Source organism: Sapajus apella, unplaced genomic scaffold, assembly GCF_009761245.1.
Source record: "Sapajus apella isolate SASKATOON/1434 unplaced genomic scaffold, GSC_monkey_1.0 scaffold14, whole genome shotgun sequence".
NCBI classification, from domain to species: domain Eukaryota; kingdom Metazoa; phylum Chordata; class Mammalia; order Primates; family Cebidae; genus Sapajus; species Sapajus apella.
Genome location: NW_022436954.1, coordinates 5,373,023 through 5,392,398, shown reverse-complemented (window position 1 = coordinate 5,392,398; position 19,376 = coordinate 5,373,023). Strand labels below are relative to the sequence as shown.

The window sequence follows — 19,376 nt, the reverse complement described above, 5'->3', positions numbered from 1 at the left end:
TACAGGCACACACTATCATGCCCAGTTAATTGAAAAAATTTTTTGTAGAGATGAGGTCTTATTATATTGCCCAGGCTATACATTTTAAAATTTGCATTCTGGGGCTGTTCTTTCTCCCTAATTTATTTATTCAACTATTTATTTACATCAACATGGGCTTATAGATATTTACTGTAAAGATTTTAATTTAGGCCAGGCATGGTGGCTCACACCTGTAATCCCAGCACTTTGAGGTGGACAGATCACTTGAGTCCAGAAGTTTGAGATGAGCCTGGGCAAAATGCTAAGACCCTATCTCTACTAAAACTACAAAAAACTAGCCAGGCGTGGTGGTGCAAGCCTGCAGTCCCAGCTACTCAGGAGATTGAGGTGGGAGGATCACTTGAGCCTGGGAGGTCAAGGCTGCAGTGAGCCCTGATCATGCCACTGTACTCCACTTTGGGTCATAGAGTGAAACCCTATCTCAAAATTAAAAAAAACGTTATTACTCTCATTGTTTATTTTGTTGCTCAATTTGTTCCAGATGTGGCCATTGAGATGTCTTTCAATTTTGCTGCTTTTGTACATTCATCATTTAAAAAAATCTTATATCAATATTTATTTCACCTATTATAAAATTCTCCCTTTTAGCTGGGCATGGTGGCATGCGTCTGTAGTCTCAGCTAAGCTACTCAGGAGACTCAGGCGGAAGGATCCCTTGCCTCCAAGACTTCAAGATCAGCCTTGGCAACATAGCAAGACCCCATCTCAAAAAAAAAATCCCTTTAAAGTGTAAAATTTAGTCATCTCAATATATTTGTAAGACTCTGGAATCATCACAGCTATCTAATTCCAAAATATTTTCATTACCCCAAAAGGAAATGCCGTATCTGTTTGGTCACTTCTATTTCTCATTTTCCCCAGCCTCTGGCACCACTAATTTACTTTCTTTCTTTAAGAATTTGCCTGTTTTGGACATTTCATATAAATTGAAACATATAATATGTGGCTTTTTTGTGTCTGGCTTCTTCTTTCACTTAGCATAGTATTTTCAAGGTTCAACCATGGTGCTGCATGTATCAGTATTTCATTCCTTATCATGAGTGAATAATATGACATTGTATGGCTAAACTACATGTTGTTTCTCCATTTACCCATTGGTGTATATTGGTTTGTGCTGTGGTTTGAATATTTGTGTCCCTTCCAAACTTCATGTTGAAATTTAATCCGCAATGCAGTAGTATTGAGAGGGAGGATCTTTGGGAGCTGATTAGGCCATGAGTGACCACTGAGGACACTACAATAATGTGCCGTCTCGGAAGCAGAGACTGAACCCTTCCCAGACACCAAGGCTGCTGGAGCCCTGATCTTGGATGTCCCAGCTTTCAGAATTGTGAGAAATAATATTTTATTGTTTATAAATCAGCCGGTCTGTAGTATTTTGTTATAGCAGCACAAGCGGACTAAAACAGGTTATTTCCACCACGCCCGACTAATTTTTGTATTTTTAGTAGAGACCAGGCTTCACCATGTTGGCCAGGCTGGTCTGGAACTCCTGACCTCAGGTGATCCAACCGCCTCGCCCTCCCAAAGTGCTGGGATTACGGGTGTGAACCACCGCCACTGGTGCGATGATCCATTTTGAGTTAATTTTGTATGAGCTGTGAAACCTGGGCTACGCTTCATTGTTTACCTGTGTCTGTCTAGTTGCTCCAGCACCATTTCTTGAAAAGACTGATCCTCCACCTGCTTTTGGGCCTTTGTTAAAAACCAGTTGAATATATTTATTTAGGTCTTTTTCTGGGTTCTTTATTCTGTTCCATTGATCTGTGTGTCTCTCTCTCCACCAGTACCATAATGTTTTCATTAGTATAGCTAACAGTAATCTTGAAATTAGGTAGAGTGATTTTTCCCACTTTATTATTCTTTTTCAGTTTTAACTATTTTAGAGCCTATGCCTTTCCATATAAATCACAGAACAAACTGTCCGTGTCAACAGAATTCCATCCTGGAATTTTAACAGGAATTACATTAAAGCTACAGATCAGCTTGAGTCCAGGAGATTGAGGCTGCAGTAAGCCATGATTGCACCACTGCACTCCAGCCTGGCAACAGAGCAAGACCCCGACTCTAAAACAAAGCAAAAAAACCCCTATAAATCAATTTAGGGATAATTGATGTTTGCTATGTTACATCTTTAAATACATGAACACAATATGCCTCTCCATTTATTTAGGTCTTTTATTTCTTTCATTAGCACTTAATTTTCAGGAAAAGGCTGGGCGTGGTGGCTCACACCTGTACTCCCAGCACTTTGGGAAGCCAAGGCGGGTGAATCATGAGGTCAGGAGTTCAAGACCAGCCTGGCCAACATGGTAAAACACCGTCTGTACTAAAAATACAAAAATTAGCTGGGCATGGTGGCACATGTCTGTAATCCCAGCTACTCAGGAGGCTAAGGGAGTAGAATTGCTTGAACCAGGACCTGGGAGGTGGAGGTTGCAGTGAGCTGAGATCCCGCCACTGCACTCCCGCCTGGGCTACAGAGCAAGACTCTGTACCCCCTATTCAAAAAAAATTTCAGCAAACATATCCTACACATATTTTGTTAGGCTTATACCTGAGTATTTCATTTTCTTTTTTTCTTTTTTCTTTTTTAGTTTCATCTAATAAAGCAGAGTATTTTATTTTATTTGGAATGAGTGTATGTAGTATTGTGTTTTAAATTTTGGTTTCCATATGTTCATTTTTAGTATATAAAAATGTGAGTAATTTTATGTTACTCTTCATCTGCAAATTTGCTGAACTGACAATTAGTTCTAGGAGGTTTTCTGTTGTCTTTTTACTTTGTTTGTGGTGATTTTTGCCATGCAATTTTTAAAAATGTAGTCAAGCTATCATTCTTTTCTTTTCTTGTCCCTGGATTTTTTTTTTTTTTGAGTCAGAGTCTCCCTTGGTCACCCAGGCTGGAGTGCAGTGGTGCAATGTCGTCTCACTGCAACTTCTGCCTCCTAGGCTCAAGCAGTGCTCCCACCTCAGCCTCCTGAGTAGCTGGGACCACAGGCAGGCACCACAACGCTCAGCTAATTTTTGTACTTTTTGTAGAGAAGGTGTTTCACCGTGTTGCCCAGGCTGGTCTGAAACTTCTGGGCTCAAGCGATCTGCCATCCTCAGCCTCCCTAAGTGCCGGGACTACAGGTGTGCACCACTGCCCCTAGAGGATTTTATTTTTTTTAACATGAAGTCTTACTCTCTTGCCTAGGCTGAATTGCAATAGTGTAATTTTAGCTCACTGCAACTTTGAACTCCTGGGCTCAAGCAGTCCTCCTGCCTCAGCCTCCCAAGTAGCTAGGACTACAGGCATGTGCCACCATGCCCAAATAATTTTTTTAACTTTTTGTAGAGACGGGATTTGGCTTTGTTGCCTGAGCTGATCTCAACCTCTTGGCCTCAAGTGATCCTCCCATCTCAGCATCCTGAAGTGCTGGGATTACAGGTGTCAGCCACTGCATTTGACCTATTTTTTTTTAAGCGGTCAGAAATTCGGTGAATATATTTTGTTTTAATGTCTGACAGAGCTAGTCTTCATCACAGTTATTCCTTTTTTGGTATTTTTCTGGCTATTCTTGCAGGTTTTTCTATGTAAATATTAGTTATCAATTTATGTAATGCATGTAAAAACTTATTGGCATTTTTATTGGGATTGCATTAAATCTATTAAGTAACTAAAGGAAAGTCAACATCTTTATAATGTTGAGTTGTTCTACCTGTTTGTATAAGTCTATCTTTGTGACTTTTGGGAGTATTAAAAAATTTCCTCATATAAGTTTTGCACATATCCTGATATTTTTATTTCTAAGTATTCAATCTTCTTCAGTACTATTTAAACGAGTTTTATCATTATGTGCTCTAACTATTGTTTGTTTGTATGAAAGCTATGGCTTCTTGTCTGTTAGCTTTATATGGTATTACTTTACTGGACTTTTTAGTTAATTTTATTCTTGATTTGAGTTTTTCCAGCATTGTTGGCAAATAGAGATAATTTTACTTCCTCTTTACCAATCTTGCTTTGAATTGATTTATCATGCTGAATTGCAAAGGCTAATACCTCTAGACAATGTTGAATAGTAGCAAAGATGGTGAGCATCTTTGCCTTGTTCCTATCTAAGTGAAAAACACTTTTAGTATTTCTCTTTTAAGTAAGATGCTGGCTAAAGCTGTGATGTTTGGATATAATAAGAAATATATACTTGGTTTCTGTCCCATTTTCTGGCATAGAGCTTCTAATCCTTTGGAATCTCTTGAGTTATAGGAGCATCCATTTTCCCCTAAAATCTATTTATTAGGAAGAATGACTTTTCAGAATTCTAGTAGCAAATCATACTATAGAAGTATCAGACAGAATTCTAGGCCTTGATATATTGTCTCAATGTTATAAGAAGTTGACTTCCAGATCAACATAGTCAACTGAAAAATATCCTTTGTTGATATCTTTCAGAGTCCAAGACATGATTTTCTGACTTTTAAATCTTTTATTTTCCACTTAGTGGCAGAAAGGAATCTCTATTATGCAAAACTAATCTGAAAATTAATAGTTACATAGTGGCTACAGAAAAATTTTCTGTAACGATGTTAAATGTGATTCTCTGTTCATTGCCTAATTCTCACCAAATAGAGCAAGTAATTAAGGTTTCATAAACACCTTTTAGAATAGGCAACATTACATCAGAGGAGAATGGTCATGTTATTTAAAGTTGGTTCACCACTCTGCACCTCATTCTTATGTAGAAACTTGACTGACCACAAACCCAAATATTTAACATTTAAATATCTGTGTATTCATTTTTATACTTCTTGAAAGTACTTCTAGGAGTTCAAACATGAACTGCTAACAAGTTCCTCTTGGTGATTCCTGGATGGGGCCTGGTCACCAGAAAGATCAAGCCATAATGAGAAGCTTGGACCTTTCAGTCCCAACCGCCATCCTCCGGGAAGGGGAGAGAGGCTGGAGGTTGAGTTAATAATCAGCCATTCCTGGGTGATGAAGCCTCCATAAAAATCCTTGAACTACAGAGTTTGGAGAGCTACTGGGCTGCTAAACACATGAAGGTGCCTGAATGGTGGCACGTCCCAGAGAGGGCAGGGAAACTCAGCAGCTCTTCCCACGTGCCCTGCCCTGTGCCTCAGTTTTGTCTGTATCCTGTGTAATATTCTTTAGAATAAATGGGTAAATGTAAGTAAAGTTTCCCTGAGTTCTGTGAGCTGCCCTAAAAGTGATCAAACCCTAGGATGGGTTTGTGGGAGCCCCTGTTTATAGCTCACTGTACAGAAGCACATGTCACAGCCTGGGCCTTGTGACTGGCTTCTGAAACGTGGGCAGTCTTGTGGGACTGAGCCCTTACCCTGTGGGTTCTGACTCTAACTTCAGGTAGATGACGATGATGTCGGAATTGAATTAAATTATAAGACACCCTGTTAGTGTCCACTAGAGAATTGTTTGGTGTGTGGGTTTGATCACCCACACATTTTGGTGATTAGAAGCATTCTGTGTTGAGTGTGAATGTAGACGGAAAAACAGTCCATTGTTTCCTAACTCATACAAAGGCTAAGGTGCTATATGTGGGAAGTCTTTGCTTTGCCCAGTTCTGTACGCACATTTTTCAGTTACTACATTTTAGTTAAATAACTCCAGTCCCCTCCACCAACATGGTTCAAACTTCATTTACCATGGCATTTTAACTGGGAGTAATTGTGTAATGTGCAAATCTTGCTGCTGGCTCTTTAGTCCAAAAAACATGACATAAGTAACAGATGGGCGTCATGATTAGGACATCACTGCTTTCGAAGTCTGATGGTGATTGCTTGGTCAGTGCCAGTCTGTTAGTTCATGCAGACGTCAGTCAGGTGTATACTTGGGTTGCCTCCTTGTCTCTCAGTGATAAAACAGATATAACATTTTACAAAATTGAATAATTGGGCCAGGTGCAGTGGCTCATACCTGTAAACCCAGCACTTTGAGAGGCCGAGGCAGGTGAATCACTTGAAGTCAGTAGTTCAAGACCAGCCTGGCCAACATGGTGAAACCCCATCTCTACTAAAAATACAAAAGTTAGTCAGGCGTGGTGGCAGGCACCTGTAATTCCAGCTACTACCCAGCGGCTGAGGTAGGAGAATCGCTTGAACCTGGGAGGTAGAGGTTGCAGTGAGCAGAGATCGCACCACTACACTCCAGCCTGAGTAACACAGTGAGACTCTGTCTCAGAAAAAAAAAAAAATGAATGGATGATTAGAAGGGGGAATAGCTAACAAATATAAAAGTACAGCAAAAAAAAAAAAAAAAAAAAAAACAAAGAAGAAGACAAATAATTGAAAAAGCTGTGGTATGAGCTATATTGAAAGTCTGATGAATATCATAATATGGTTTGGATGTTTGTCCCTTCCAATTCTCATATTGAAATGTGACCCCCCCCACAACGTTGGAGGTGGGGCTTAGTGGGAGGTGTTGGTCATGGGGGTGGATCCTTCAGGAATGGCTTGGTGCCTTCTTTGTGGTCATGAGTGGTGGTAAGTTCACATGAGATCTAGTCATCTAAAAGAGCGTGGCAGCTCCCCCTCCCTCTTTCTTGCTCCCTCTCTTGCCATGTGATACACCGCTCCCCCTTTGCCTTCTGCCATGATTGTAAGCTTCCTGAGGTCTCACCAGAAGCAGGTGCTAATGCCATGCTTCTCGTACAGACTGCAGAACTGTGACCCAAATAAACCTCTTTTCTTTATAAATTACGTAGTCTCCAGTGTTCCTTTAGAGCAACACAAAATAAAATAAATGAGATAAAGTTGCTTCAACATATTTTTTATTTTATTATTTTTTGTTTGTTTCCCAGGCTGGTCTCCAACTCCTGAGCTCACGTGATCCTCCCACCTCAGCCATCCAAAGTGCTGGGATTACAGGCATGAACCGCCACACCCAGGTTGCTTCAACATCTTTTAGTTTAAATTGCACTGTAAATAGAAGTTGTTTGTGGTTGAAATGGAATGTTTACTTCTATGTTGGACTGAAGACTGTAATTTGTTAACAATCTCCATCGGTTTGGCCAGCATTCAGGCTGACGCATTGAAGTTAATTGCCACATTGACAGAAAACAGTAATTTCAAGGAGACTGAAGAAGAAACTTTTACTAACAGTAAAAGGTGGTTTGTTTCATCATTTCAGAAGTTGGCATGCGTTGATTAATATGAAACTAAGTACAGATGAGGATGTTGCTGTGAAATCTGCCCCCAGATGTCAAGATTTATTTATTTATTTATTTTAGTCAGAGTCTCGTTCTGTTGCCCAGGCTATACTGCAGTGGCACAGTCATGGCTCACTGCAGCCTCCAACTCCTGAGCTCAAGCAAACCTCCTGCCTCAGCCTCCCAAGTAGCTGAGATGATAGGCATGTGCCACCACACCCAGCTAGGTTTTTAAACTTTTTAAGAGATGGGGTCTTGCACTATTGCCCAGGCTGGTCTTGAACTCCTGAGATCCCCCCACCTTGGCCACCCAAAGTGTTGAGACTATAGGCATAGACCACTGCACCCGGCTGATTTTATTTTTTTAACTAACCACTATACTAACAAGGATCAAGGACAATTATTAAGGCAGCCAGTGGTCACAAAAATGATAGATATCCTGGAAGAAATGCCGCTGGCAAAAAGTTTAAAAGAACTTGGAGCTATTTCACAACATGGGAAGTACAAAGGATAAGATGTTGAAAACTTAGAAAGGAGTGTGACAATTTTCCAAGGCATGGAAAACATGTTCTTTTTTTTCTTTCTTTTTTTTTTTTTTTGAGATGGAGTCTCACTCTTGTTGCCCAGGCTGGAGTGCAATGGCATAATCTCGGCTTAATCTGTCTTCTGGGTTCAAGCAATTCTCCTGCCTCTGCCTCCCAAGTAGCTGGGATTATAGGTGCCCACTACCACACCCAGCTAATTTTTGTATTTTTAGTAGTGACGGGTTTCACCATGTTGGCCAGGCTGGTCTTGAACTCCTGACCTCTGCCTGCCTTGGCCTCCCAAAGTGCTGTGATTACAGGTGTGAACTACTGTGCCTGGCCAGCATGTTCTTTCTATGTCCTAAGTTAAATGACACGAGGAAAACAAGCACTATTCACACTACTCCTGAAACGACTTTTAAAAAGTAATAAAACACTTGTTTGTAATGTTTTAAATTATAGTGTACTTAAATAGGTATGTGTTTTTCTATTTTTTCCTTTCTGTATACATTTATAACTGACAATAAGAGAGCTTTTAAATTTTTAATAAAAATGTGTAATGGTCATGCAATGATCATAATTTCCCCCTGGATTATTAATATCATTTCGCATGACTTCAGTGTGCATGGTCATTCTTATGGTCCTGCTCTATTCTGCAAAGTGAATTTTGTTGAATGTTTTTTAAGAATCTGTGGAGATAACTGCTTTTTCCCTTACATCTTCACTATGGTATAATACGGTATGGTAGCATTGAACCAACTTCATATTCCTGGAATAAATTTCGCTTTTCTTAGTGTGGTATTATATCCTGTTTATTACTATTTTATTTAATATTTTTTTGAGATGGAGTCTTGCTCTGTTGCCCAGGCTGGAGAGAAGTGGCGGGCTCTCGGCTCACTGCAACCTCTGCCTCCTGGGTTCAAGCGATTCTTCTGTTGCTGGAATTGCAGGTGCATGCCACCATGCCCAGCTCATTTTTGTATTTTTAGTAGAGATGGGGTTTCACCATGTTGGCCAGGGTGGTCTTGAACTCCTGATCTCAGGCGATCCGCCCACCTCAGCCTTCCAGAGCTGGGATTACAGTTGTGAGCCACCATGCCTGGACTTTTATTTAGTATTTTTATGTTAACATACATCATTAACATTGGTCTGTATGGAGTTTTTGACAGTTTTTAAAATCAGGTTTAGGTATCAAGAATATACTTGCCTCACAAAATGACCTAGAACGTTTTCCTTCATTTTTAATATTCTGAAAAATTCATAGCACATAGAGATTTTGAAGACTTGTAGAGATCCCCTGTGAGACCATCTGGGTCTTGTACTATTTTTTTGGGAATAGATCCTTAATAAATAACTTTCATCATTTCTTGTATGGGAAGAAATCTGTTTCTGTTTAGGTTCTTAAAGTTTTAAAAGCTTTTAACTCCAATAGGAGCAATTTTGGTCATCTGTATTTCCCTGAGAAGTTATCCATTTCATCTAGGTTTTCATTTATTTGCATACAGTTCTGCAAAGTAGTCTCTTAATAATTTCTTTAAATTTCTGTTTCCATGATTTTCTCCTCTTCGTCTTTCTTATTTCGTATATTTGTGTTTTCTCCTTTCTTTTTTTTTTTTTTTTTTTTTTTAGATACGTTGGGTTTATTTTTTCTGTCCAGAGTACAGTGGCACAATCTTGGCTCACTGCAACCTCCACCTCCTGGGTTCAAGCAATTCTCCGGCCTCAGCCTCCTGAGCAGCTGGGATTATAAGCATACACTACCAGGCCTGGCTAATTTTCTTTCTTCCTTTCTTTCTTTTGTAGAGATGGGCTTTTGCCATGTTGGCCAGGCTAGTCTTGAACTTCTGACCTCACGTGATCCACCTGCCTTAGCCTCCCAAAATGCTGGGACTACAGGAGTGAGCTGCCCCACACGGCCTCTCCTCTTAATCAAGTTAACTAGTTGTTTGCCTATTTCAAGGGTCAGCAAACCTTTTCTGTAGATGGCAAATATTTTATGCTTTGTGAGCCATACAGTCTCTGTAAGAACTGCTTAACTCTGCCATTGTAGTACAAAAGCAGCCATAGAAACAGTATGTGAATGTGTTCCAATAAAACTTTATAAAACTTGTGGCAGGCTTGATTTGGCCTGCAAGCCATAGTTTGCCAAAGCCTAGTGTATTTCATTAATTTTCTTCAAGAAACCAAGATTTGGCCAGGCGCGATGGCTCATGCCTGTAATCTCAGCACTTTGGGAGACCGAGGCGGGTGGATCACGAGGTCAAGAGATCGAGACCATCCTGGCCAACATGGTGGAACCCCCATCTCTACTAAAAACACAAAAAAATTAGCTGGGCATGGTAGCGCATGCCTGTAATCCCAGCTACTCGGGAGGCTGAGGCAGGAGAATTGCTTGAACCCAGGAGGTGGAGGTTGCAGTGAGCCGAGGTCACACCACTGCACTCCAGCCTGGTGCCTGGTGACTGACTAAGACTCTGTCTCAAAAAAAAAAAGAAAAGAAAAGAAAAGAAAAGAAACCAAGATTTTGATTTATTAATTAGGTCTACTTTTCTCTATTTTCTACTTTATTAATTTCTGGGTTTTTTTATTATTATTATTTCCTTCTTTGTGTTTTCTTTGGGTTCACTTTGTTACTCTTTTTTCTAACTTTTTTGAGTTGGGAATTTAAATCATTTTCAGCCTCTCATTTTTGCTGACAAAAGGGTTAGGGCTGTGAATTTTCTTCTGATTCTTGATTAAAATATATCCCATAAGATTCTGTATTGTTTGCATTACCACTATTTTTCAATTCTGTAATTTCAGTCTGTATTTTCTTTTCCCTTGAGAATTATTTAATAGGCTGGGCATAGTGGCTCGGGCCTGTAATCCCAGTGCGTTGGGAGGTCAATGCAGGAGGATCACTTGAGCCCAGGAGTTCAAGACCAACTTGGGTAACTTAGTGAGATCCTGTCTCTACAAAAAAATTAAAAAAATAAATAGCCAGGTGTGGTAGCACACATCTATAGTCCCAGCTACTCAGGAGGCTGAGCTGGAGGATCACCTGCGCTGAGGAAGTTGAGGCTACGGTGAGCCATGATCACACCACTGCACTCCAGCATTCTGTGTGACAGAATGAGACCTTGTCTCAAAAAAAAAAGTTATATAGGCCAGGCGCGGTGGCTCACGCCTGTAATCCTAGCACTTTGGGAGGCCGAGGTGGGTGGATCACCTGAGGTCAGGAGTTCAAGACCAGCCTGGCCATCATGGTGAAACCCCATCTTTAAAAAAAAAAAAAGTTATATAATAGTTATATAATACAAGGTGTTTTCCTAATGGTTCTTCACTTGGATCTGTGTGGGGGTCAGGGGAGAATTCCTGACGGAAGGGCCTTTCAAGTTTTGTTTGTTAATAATTTTTAGTTTTATTGCATTATAATCAGAAGATATTATAAAATCTATAATTTTATGAGTTTATTGGTGTTTTCCTTATGACCTAATTCAAGTTTTACAAATATTCTGTGAGTGCTTGAGAAGAAAGTATGTTCCCTATTGGCATAGAATCCAATATATATATCCATGAGATCTACTGTATTTATTATGTTGTCTAAGTCTTCTAGCTCCTTACTCATTTTTTGTCCTCTTGATCTGTCTCATGTGTTTCTTTGCATCTCCTGTGGTATTTAATCCCTTAAAATTGGTTGCTATACTACTTGGTGCATAAATATTCATAAGTGTTACAGCTTTGTGGAGAATGATGGCTTTTATATTAAAACATACCTTTTGTCATGTTTAATGCTTTGTGGCTTGAATTCTACTTTGTCTGATGAGATCACTACCTCTACTTTTTAATTGTTTCCATTTGCCTTGATACCTTTGTCCATCCCTTTATTTTTAACCTTTCTGATCATGTTGCTGTGGGTGTTTCTCTTGTATATAGCATATGTATAGTTAGGTCTTGCTCTCTGAGCCAAATTCAAAACCTTTTTCTTTAAATAGGTGAGTCAAGCCCCTTTACATGTGTCAGTAAAATCGGTCCATACTCTGTCATAATATTACATAATTATGTTTATTTTATATTTGTTATTTATTTATGAGCTATATTCTTTGCTCTTTATAAATTGGTACTTAGCAAGGCTTTTATTTTTGCTCTAGGGTCTACCTTTGTACTCACATCTTTAAAAATCTCTATCTGGATTATCCATTTAAACTTAAAAAAAATTTTTTTTTGCCTTTCTTTTTTTTTTGAGATGGAGTTTCGCTCTTGTTACCCAGGCTGGAGTGCAATGGCGCGATCTCGGCTCACCGCAGCCTCCGCCTCCTGGGTTCAGGCAATTCTCCTGCCTCAGCCTCCTGAGTAGCTGGGATTACAGGCACGCGCCACCATGCCCGGCTAATTTTTTTGTATTTTTAGTAGAGACGGGGTTTCACCATGTTGACCAGGATGGTCTCGATCTCTTGGCCTCGTGATCCACCCGCCTCGGCCTCCCGAAGTGCTGGGATTACAGGCGTGAACCACCGCGCCCGGCTTGCCTTTCTTTTTAAAATTTTTTTTAACGTTTTTTTGAGACAGAGCTTCCTTTTGTTACCCAGGCTGGAGTGCAGTGGCATGATCTTGGCTCACTGCAAACTCTGCCTCTCAGACTCAAGTGATTCTCCTGCCTGAGCCTCCCAAGTAGCTGAGACTACAGGCATGCACCACCACATTTGGCTATTTTTTGTATTTTTAGTAGAGATGGGGTTTCACCATGTTGGTTAGGCTGGTCTTGAACTCCTGGGCTTAAGTGATCCACTGGCTTTGGCCTCCCAAACTGCTGAGATTATAGGAGTGAGCCACTGTGCCTGGCCTGGATTATCCATCCTTATTGATAGCTTTTTCTCGTTTGAGAGATGGGGTTGCTCTATCACCCAGGCTGGAGTGTAGTGGTGTAGTCATAGCTCACTGCAGCTTCAAACTCCTGGGCTTAAGTGATCCTCCTGACTCAGCCTCCTGAGTAGCTGGGACTACTGGCACACACCACCACACCTAACTAATTAAAAAAAATTTTTTTTTGGCCAGGTGCAGTGGCTTATGCCTGTAATCCCAGCACTTTGGAAGGCTGAGGTGGGCAGATCACAAGGTCAGGAGTTCGAGACCAGCCTGGCCAATATGATGAAACCCCCTTTACCAAAAATATAAAAATTAGCCGGGCATGGTGGCAGGCACCTGTAGTCCCAGCTACTTGGGAGGCTGAGGCAGGAGAATTGCTTGAACCTGAGAGGTGGAGGCTGCAGTGAGCCAAGATCAAGCCACTGCACTCCAGCTTGGGTGACAAAGCAAGACTCCATCTACAAAAAAAAAAAAAAAAAAAAAAAAGGAACAGTTTTCCCTGGCATCGCAAGAGGATGTTCTTCCAGCAATTTCCACTGGCACCAACTTCTCTGCTGTCCTGTGAGCCACAGGCATACCCTGTCCCGCAGATCTGGATCTCAGACCTGGGGGCAGGAAGGGGGCTTTTCCTTGGGTGCTCCATCAAAGTCCTAGGGCTGAAGGCTGCTCCCTGTATCTATTATTTCTGTGTTCTTTAGCATTCTTGTCACCTCTTGCTAGCTAATCTCATGTTACTTCCATCCCCTATTATAGTTAATATTTCTTTAAACTTCTCTATTCAAATTACTGTCTGGTTCTCTCCTAATTGGACCATTGCTGATACTATGGGCAATAGGTGAGAGTTAAAGGTACCAGCAAAAATTGGCCAGGCATGGTAGTGGCTCACACCTGTAATCTCAGCACTTTGGGAGGCTGAGACAGGAGGATTACTTGAGGCTGGGAGTTCAAGACCAGCCTGGGTAACATAGCAAGATCCCCCGTATCTACAAAGAAAAAGAAATTTTTTTGAGGTGGAGTCTTGCCCTGTCACCCAGACTGGAGTGCAGTGGCGTGACCTCAGCTCCTCATTCCCCATGTTTTTAGTTGCAGTATTTCTACTTTTTCACTGTATATACACCACATATATATAACATTTCTACACATTTGCCCTCATATCCACCTATGTTTTAGTCTTAGACTCTCTCTCTCTATATATGTATGTGTATATATATGTGTGTATACATGTCTACATATATTGTGTATACACACTACACACACACACACACACACACATATAATTTTTTTTTTTAAGACTGAGTCTTGCTCTATTGCCCAGGCTGGAGTGCAGTGGAAAATCTCGGCTCATTGCAACCTCTGCCTCCTGGGTTCAAGTGATTCTCCTGCCTCAGCCTCCCGAGTAGCTGGGATTATAAGTGCCCACCACACCTGGCTAATTTTTGTATCTTTAGTAGAGATGGGGTTTCACCATGTTAGGCAGGCTGGTCTCAAACTCCTGACCTCAAGTGATCTGCCCGCCTTGACCTCCCAAAGTGCTGAGATTGCAGGCATGAGTCACTGTACCTGGCCTTTTTTTTTTTTTCTTTTGAGACAAGGTCTCACTCTGTCACCCAGGCTGGAGGTCAGTGGTGTGATCATGGCTCACTGCAACCTTGAACTCCCAGCCTCAAGCTTCCATCCTCCTGCCTCAGCCTCCTGAGCAGTTAAGACTGAAGTTATGCGCCACTACATTTGGCTATTTTATTATTATTTTTGTGTGTGGAGACAGGATCTCACTGTTGCCCAGGCTGTTCTTAAACTCCTGGCCTCAAGCAATCTTCCTGCCTTGGCCTCCCAAAGTGCTGGAATTATAGGTGTGAGCCACCATGCTCAGCCCATATATATTATTTATAATTGCTGTCTTTGGTGTGCATGAAACACATCTCTATCAGACTGACTCATGTGTGCAGAATTCCATAGGTACTCACTGAAAAACAGAAAATTGTTTCCTAAAATTGTGATACTTGAAGGACAGTTTGTCTGAATATAAAATCCCAGCTCACACTTGTAAAGGTGTAATGTCTAAAAACTGCTGCTCCGTTGCTGTCTTGCTTTGTATGCTAGTTTAAAAAGTCTGCTGTCATTCTAATTCTTTTGCCTTTGTAAGTTATTTGATCTTTTTGCCTGGAGACCTTGAGGGGTTTTTTTTTGTTTGTTTGTTTTTTAAGAGTCTTTTAGGCTGGGCATGGTGGCTCACACCTGTAATCCCAGCACTTTGGGAGGTCAAGGGAGGTGGATAACCTGAGATCAAGAGTTCCAGACCAGCCTGGCCAACATGGCAAAACCTCATCTCTACCAAAAAATACAAAAATTAGCTGGGCATGGTGGCAGGTGCCTGTCATCCCAGCTACTCAAGACACTGAGGCAGGAGAATCACTTGAAGCCAGGAGGTGGAGGTTGCAGTGAGCTGAGACCATGTCACTGCACTCCAGCCTGGGTGACAGAAACAAATAAATTAATTTAAAAATAAATAAAATTAAAGGGTCTTTGTAATTAGGGTTTTATTAGGATATATCTCAAAGTTGATCGCACGGAGTGAATTTTCCCGCACTCCCAGTGGGCTCTTCCAACATGTGGATTTTTTGCTCCTGGACGGTTTTCTTATAGTGTTAAATATTAGTTCTGGTTTAGTTGTTTAGTTTTTCTTCAGGGACTCCAATAATATACATGTGATTCCTTCTTTGGCTATCTTCTGTTTCCATTACTTTCTCTGGACCCAACCGACTTATTTATCTTATTTCCATTCTCTTGATTGGCCTTCCGTGTTCCTTCAATGCCCCTTATTAAATTTTTATTCTCCCTTGGGCATCCTGTGATTTAATCTTTACTTCTAGATAATTTTGTCGGTTTGTTGCCTTTCTTTCCCAAGTTCAACCAAATCTCTTTCATTTCTTCCTCCATTTTGTTGATTTCTGTTCTTTGTTTTGAAATTTCCCACCAAAGTGGCTTTGCATGTCTTCAAATGCTTGTTTTGAATATATTTGGTTCTGTTTAGAGTGGTGTACTACAGCTCTCTTCTTCTTCATGGCTATTGTTTCAGAGGTTTGTGTGAATTTTTCTTGGTTCATATGTGATGGAATTCATTTTCTGATATTTTGCAATAACTTTGTATGTATGAACCTATCTTTTTATTATTCACTTTCATGGTATTGGGTGTCTTACACGATCCCTAGATAATGCGCCCTCTTCTGGCAACATTGTAAAGTCCAGATGCTTTAGTGAATTTGTTTTGCAGGGGCGGGAGTGGGGGTTGCGGGTCTTTTTTTTTTTTTTGTCTTGGAGGACAATTAAACTTCTCCATTTGCTTCCCTCTTCACACCTAAATGCCAAAGGACACTTTTCCCTTCTTTTGTGGGTAGTTGCTCCCCCAGGAGCTATGTGTTTCCAAGATGGTGGCTTCACATCTCACGGGACTGTTTTCGTTTTTTTTTGAGACAGAGTCTCACCCTGTCTCCCAGGCTAGAGTGTAGTGGCACAATGTTGGCTCACTGCAACCTTCACCTCCTGGGTTCAAGCGATTCTTCTGTCTTAGCCTCCCGACTAGCTGGGACTACAGGCATGGGCCACCATGCCTGGCTAATTTTTGTACTTTCAGTAGAGATGGGGTTTCACCATGCTGTCCAGGCTGGTCTCGAACTCCTGACCTCAGGTGATCCATCTGCCTCGGCCCCGCAAAGTGCTGGGATCACAGGTGTGAACCACCATGCCTGGCCTCATGTGTACTTTTAAATCCCCCACCTATCGTCCCAGCTTCGACACTACTGCAGACATGTTTTTACATTTTCAGGCTCAAAGTGTACTTAGTCTTTTTGGTGAGGTCTTAGATCAAGCTTAAGCCCCATTACAACGTCCTCCTCACCTTTGCCCCAGTTTTCCTCAGCTAGTCTTGTCCCGACACAAAGCCTGTGGCATGTGAGGTTGGAATGGGCATGTGGAAGGGAGACATCCTAAGCTGTCATTTGTTTTTCCTTCCTTCCTTCCTTCCTTCCCTTTCCTTTTTCTTTCTCTTTCTCTCTTTCTTTCTTTTTGAGACAAGGTCTCTGACACCCAGGCCGAAGGGCAGTAGTGTGATCAAGGCTCACTATAGCCCATACCTCCTGGGCTCGAATGATCCTTCCATGTCAAACTCCCAAGTAGCTAGAACACCACCATGCCACCACACCCAGCTAATTTTTGTATTTCTTGTAAAGACAGGTTTTCGCCATGTCGCCCAGGCTAGTTTCGAACTCTGGGCTCAAGGAATCTGTCCACCTCAGCCTCCCAAAGTGCTGGGATTACAGACATGAGCCACCACACCCAGCTGGGCAATTTCTATGTTATTTGTTTTTCTTGTTCTTTTTAAGTTTGAGCATTCTTGTCTCCATGTTATCCTGAGGGCTTGCTGTTGCATAATTTTATCTATTCTCCTCATTACATATTGTTTCTCTAGGTGACACTGGGGACTTCTGCTGCTACCATTATCCTCCTACCTGAAAGCCTCTGACAAAATATTGCCTTCCCATTCCTTCTAAGGGTTAGAGCCCGCAGTGTCCAAGGGAGAGTGCTACCAGGAATGGACACTGTATGGTTTTTTTGAACTGGAGGTAAAGGCTGCCCCCACATCATCATTTTGCCTGGGGACCAACAGCTCCAAGAGGAAGACTGATCCTGACTGTCCACAGAGAGGCTGTTGCTGCCACACAACAGAGACAGTGAGTCCGTGGTACCCAGGGGATCCCCTGAGACGTCGCTGAGGATTGCTGGGTTCAGTGATAGTGTTAATGAAAGCCTCAAGTGATCCAATACAAGCAGAATTACCAAGGACTCAGACTCTTCAGGAATGAAGTTTGGGTCACTTCATTAAGATCCCTAAAAGAACCATAGAATGGGTATGGAAGAAAGAAGTTGTAAATAACAATCCAGGGTTAACAGATAAAATACAGGATGCTCAGTGATAAAAGGAAAACTTTAGTCCAGGTAAGTTTAACAGAGTTTAACTGAGCAAATAACAATTCAAGAATCAGGCAGCCTCTCATGCCAGAGTGGGCTCAGAGACTCCAGTGCAGCAGTGGTGGAAGAATTATGGACAGAAAAAGGAAAATGAAGTACAGAAAACAGAAGTGAGATCTAGAAACCAGCCAGATGGTGTTTGCCTTATCTGAACACAGTTTGAACAGTTGGCCACCTTTGATTAGCCAAAACTCAGTGATTGGCACAAGCACTGGCTACATTCGGTTTACAAGTCCGTTTAGGTTACAGTTCACGATGCACAGAGAAACCTTTAGGCCAAATTTAAAAACTGTAAGGAGGCAGCTTTAGGCTCAACATGATTTAACACTGGTTATAGCCCAGGCACAGTGACTCACGCCTGTAATCCCACCACCTTAGGAGGCCGAGGTGGGAGGATCACTTGAGTCCAGGAGTTCAAGGTTGCAATAAGCTATGATCGCACCATTGCACTCCAGCCTCGGAAAGGGAGAGTTCCTCTGGGAATCGTGCCTCCAGCCAAGACCAGAGACAGGCACTTCAAAGGAGGAGGGGTTACGGTAGAAGTTTCATGCTCCATGGACTGATGAAACATACACATTCAATAGCTTACATGAGGAGCTATGAATGTTCATGAAGGTGGTTCTGACACATGCATATTGAACATACATGCATGTAACATACAACCCATGCTCGCTTTGGGGTGGAGACTTAATATTTAAATATATTACGATTAGGCCCTATATGGCAAAAGCTCTTTCCACGCAAATGCACGAGCTCTGCAAACCAGCCAGAACCAGTCCATGGTGGGTGGTCATCAGGCAAGTTACTGAAATCAGTCTCTTGTCCAACCAAAGCCGTAGTTATGGCTGGTGGAACACTGGCTGGAGGTCAGTTAGTCAGCATCTGGTGAAGCTGAAAGTGTTTTTAATATTGCTTATCTCAAAAACAGTGCTTGGGCTGGGTGAGGTGGCTCACACCTGTAATCCCAACACTTTGGGAGGCTGAGGCGTCCGGATCACCTGAGGTCGGGAGTTCAAACCAGCCTGGCCAACATGGTGAAACCCTGTCTCTACAAAAAATACAAAAATTAGCCAGGCATGGTAGTACATGCCTATAATCATAGCTACTCAGGAGGCTGAGGCAGGAATATCACTTGAACCCAGGAGGCAGAGGTTGCAGTGAGCCAAGATTGGGCCACTGCACTCCAGCCTGGGTGACAGAGTGAGGCTCCGTCTCAAAAAAACAAAACAAAAAAACAGTGCTTTTTTTAGCGTTTTAGCTGCTACAGAAAAAAACCTTGTGCAATTAGAACATAGTTTATTCATAAGTAGGGGACAGGGGAGGCAGAGCATGGAGTGGGGGCCCTGTATGACTTAACCCTTGCCTGGCATGGCCTTAGGTCCTGTTTACCATTTGGTATCTTATTGGCACACAGTCTGTTCTGTCCATCTCATTATTCCTATTTTGTTCATTCATGCTGGTCAGTTGTGTCTAAACCATAAAGGAATAGGGTATAACAAGTTACATCTGACCTCTCAGCCTGTCAAGGCCAGGAACTTTTTTCTAGGGTCCCCTTGGCCACGAGGGAGCCTCTATTCAGTTGGTGGGGGTTTAGGATTTTTAGTTTACATAACTAATTTGATAATCCAGTGCATTTGTTGCAGCGTATCAAAGTGAGATGACTCAACTATTTAGCACCTCCAACATGTACTTCCCCAACTGTCATGGCAGAGGGAGAGAAGGCTGGAAAATTGAGCATTGGCAATGACATATTTTGCCCCAAAACTGACCCTCT

At 41.7% G+C, this 19,376-nt stretch overlaps 1 long non-coding RNA gene across 1 annotated transcript; it reads right to left on the bottom strand.

The window, feature by feature from the left end:
• Positions 1–4,498: 4,498 nt before the first annotated feature.
• LOC116554741 lies at positions 4,499–18,637 on the bottom strand. Its single transcript, XR_004270290.1, has 3 exons — positions 16,373–18,637; positions 7,376–7,382; positions 4,499–4,508 (listed from the first exon to the last, which is right to left on the bottom strand). It is a non-coding gene; the product is annotated as an uncharacterized LOC116554741 (long non-coding RNA).
• Between the last annotated feature and the right edge of the window lie 739 nt (positions 18,638–19,376).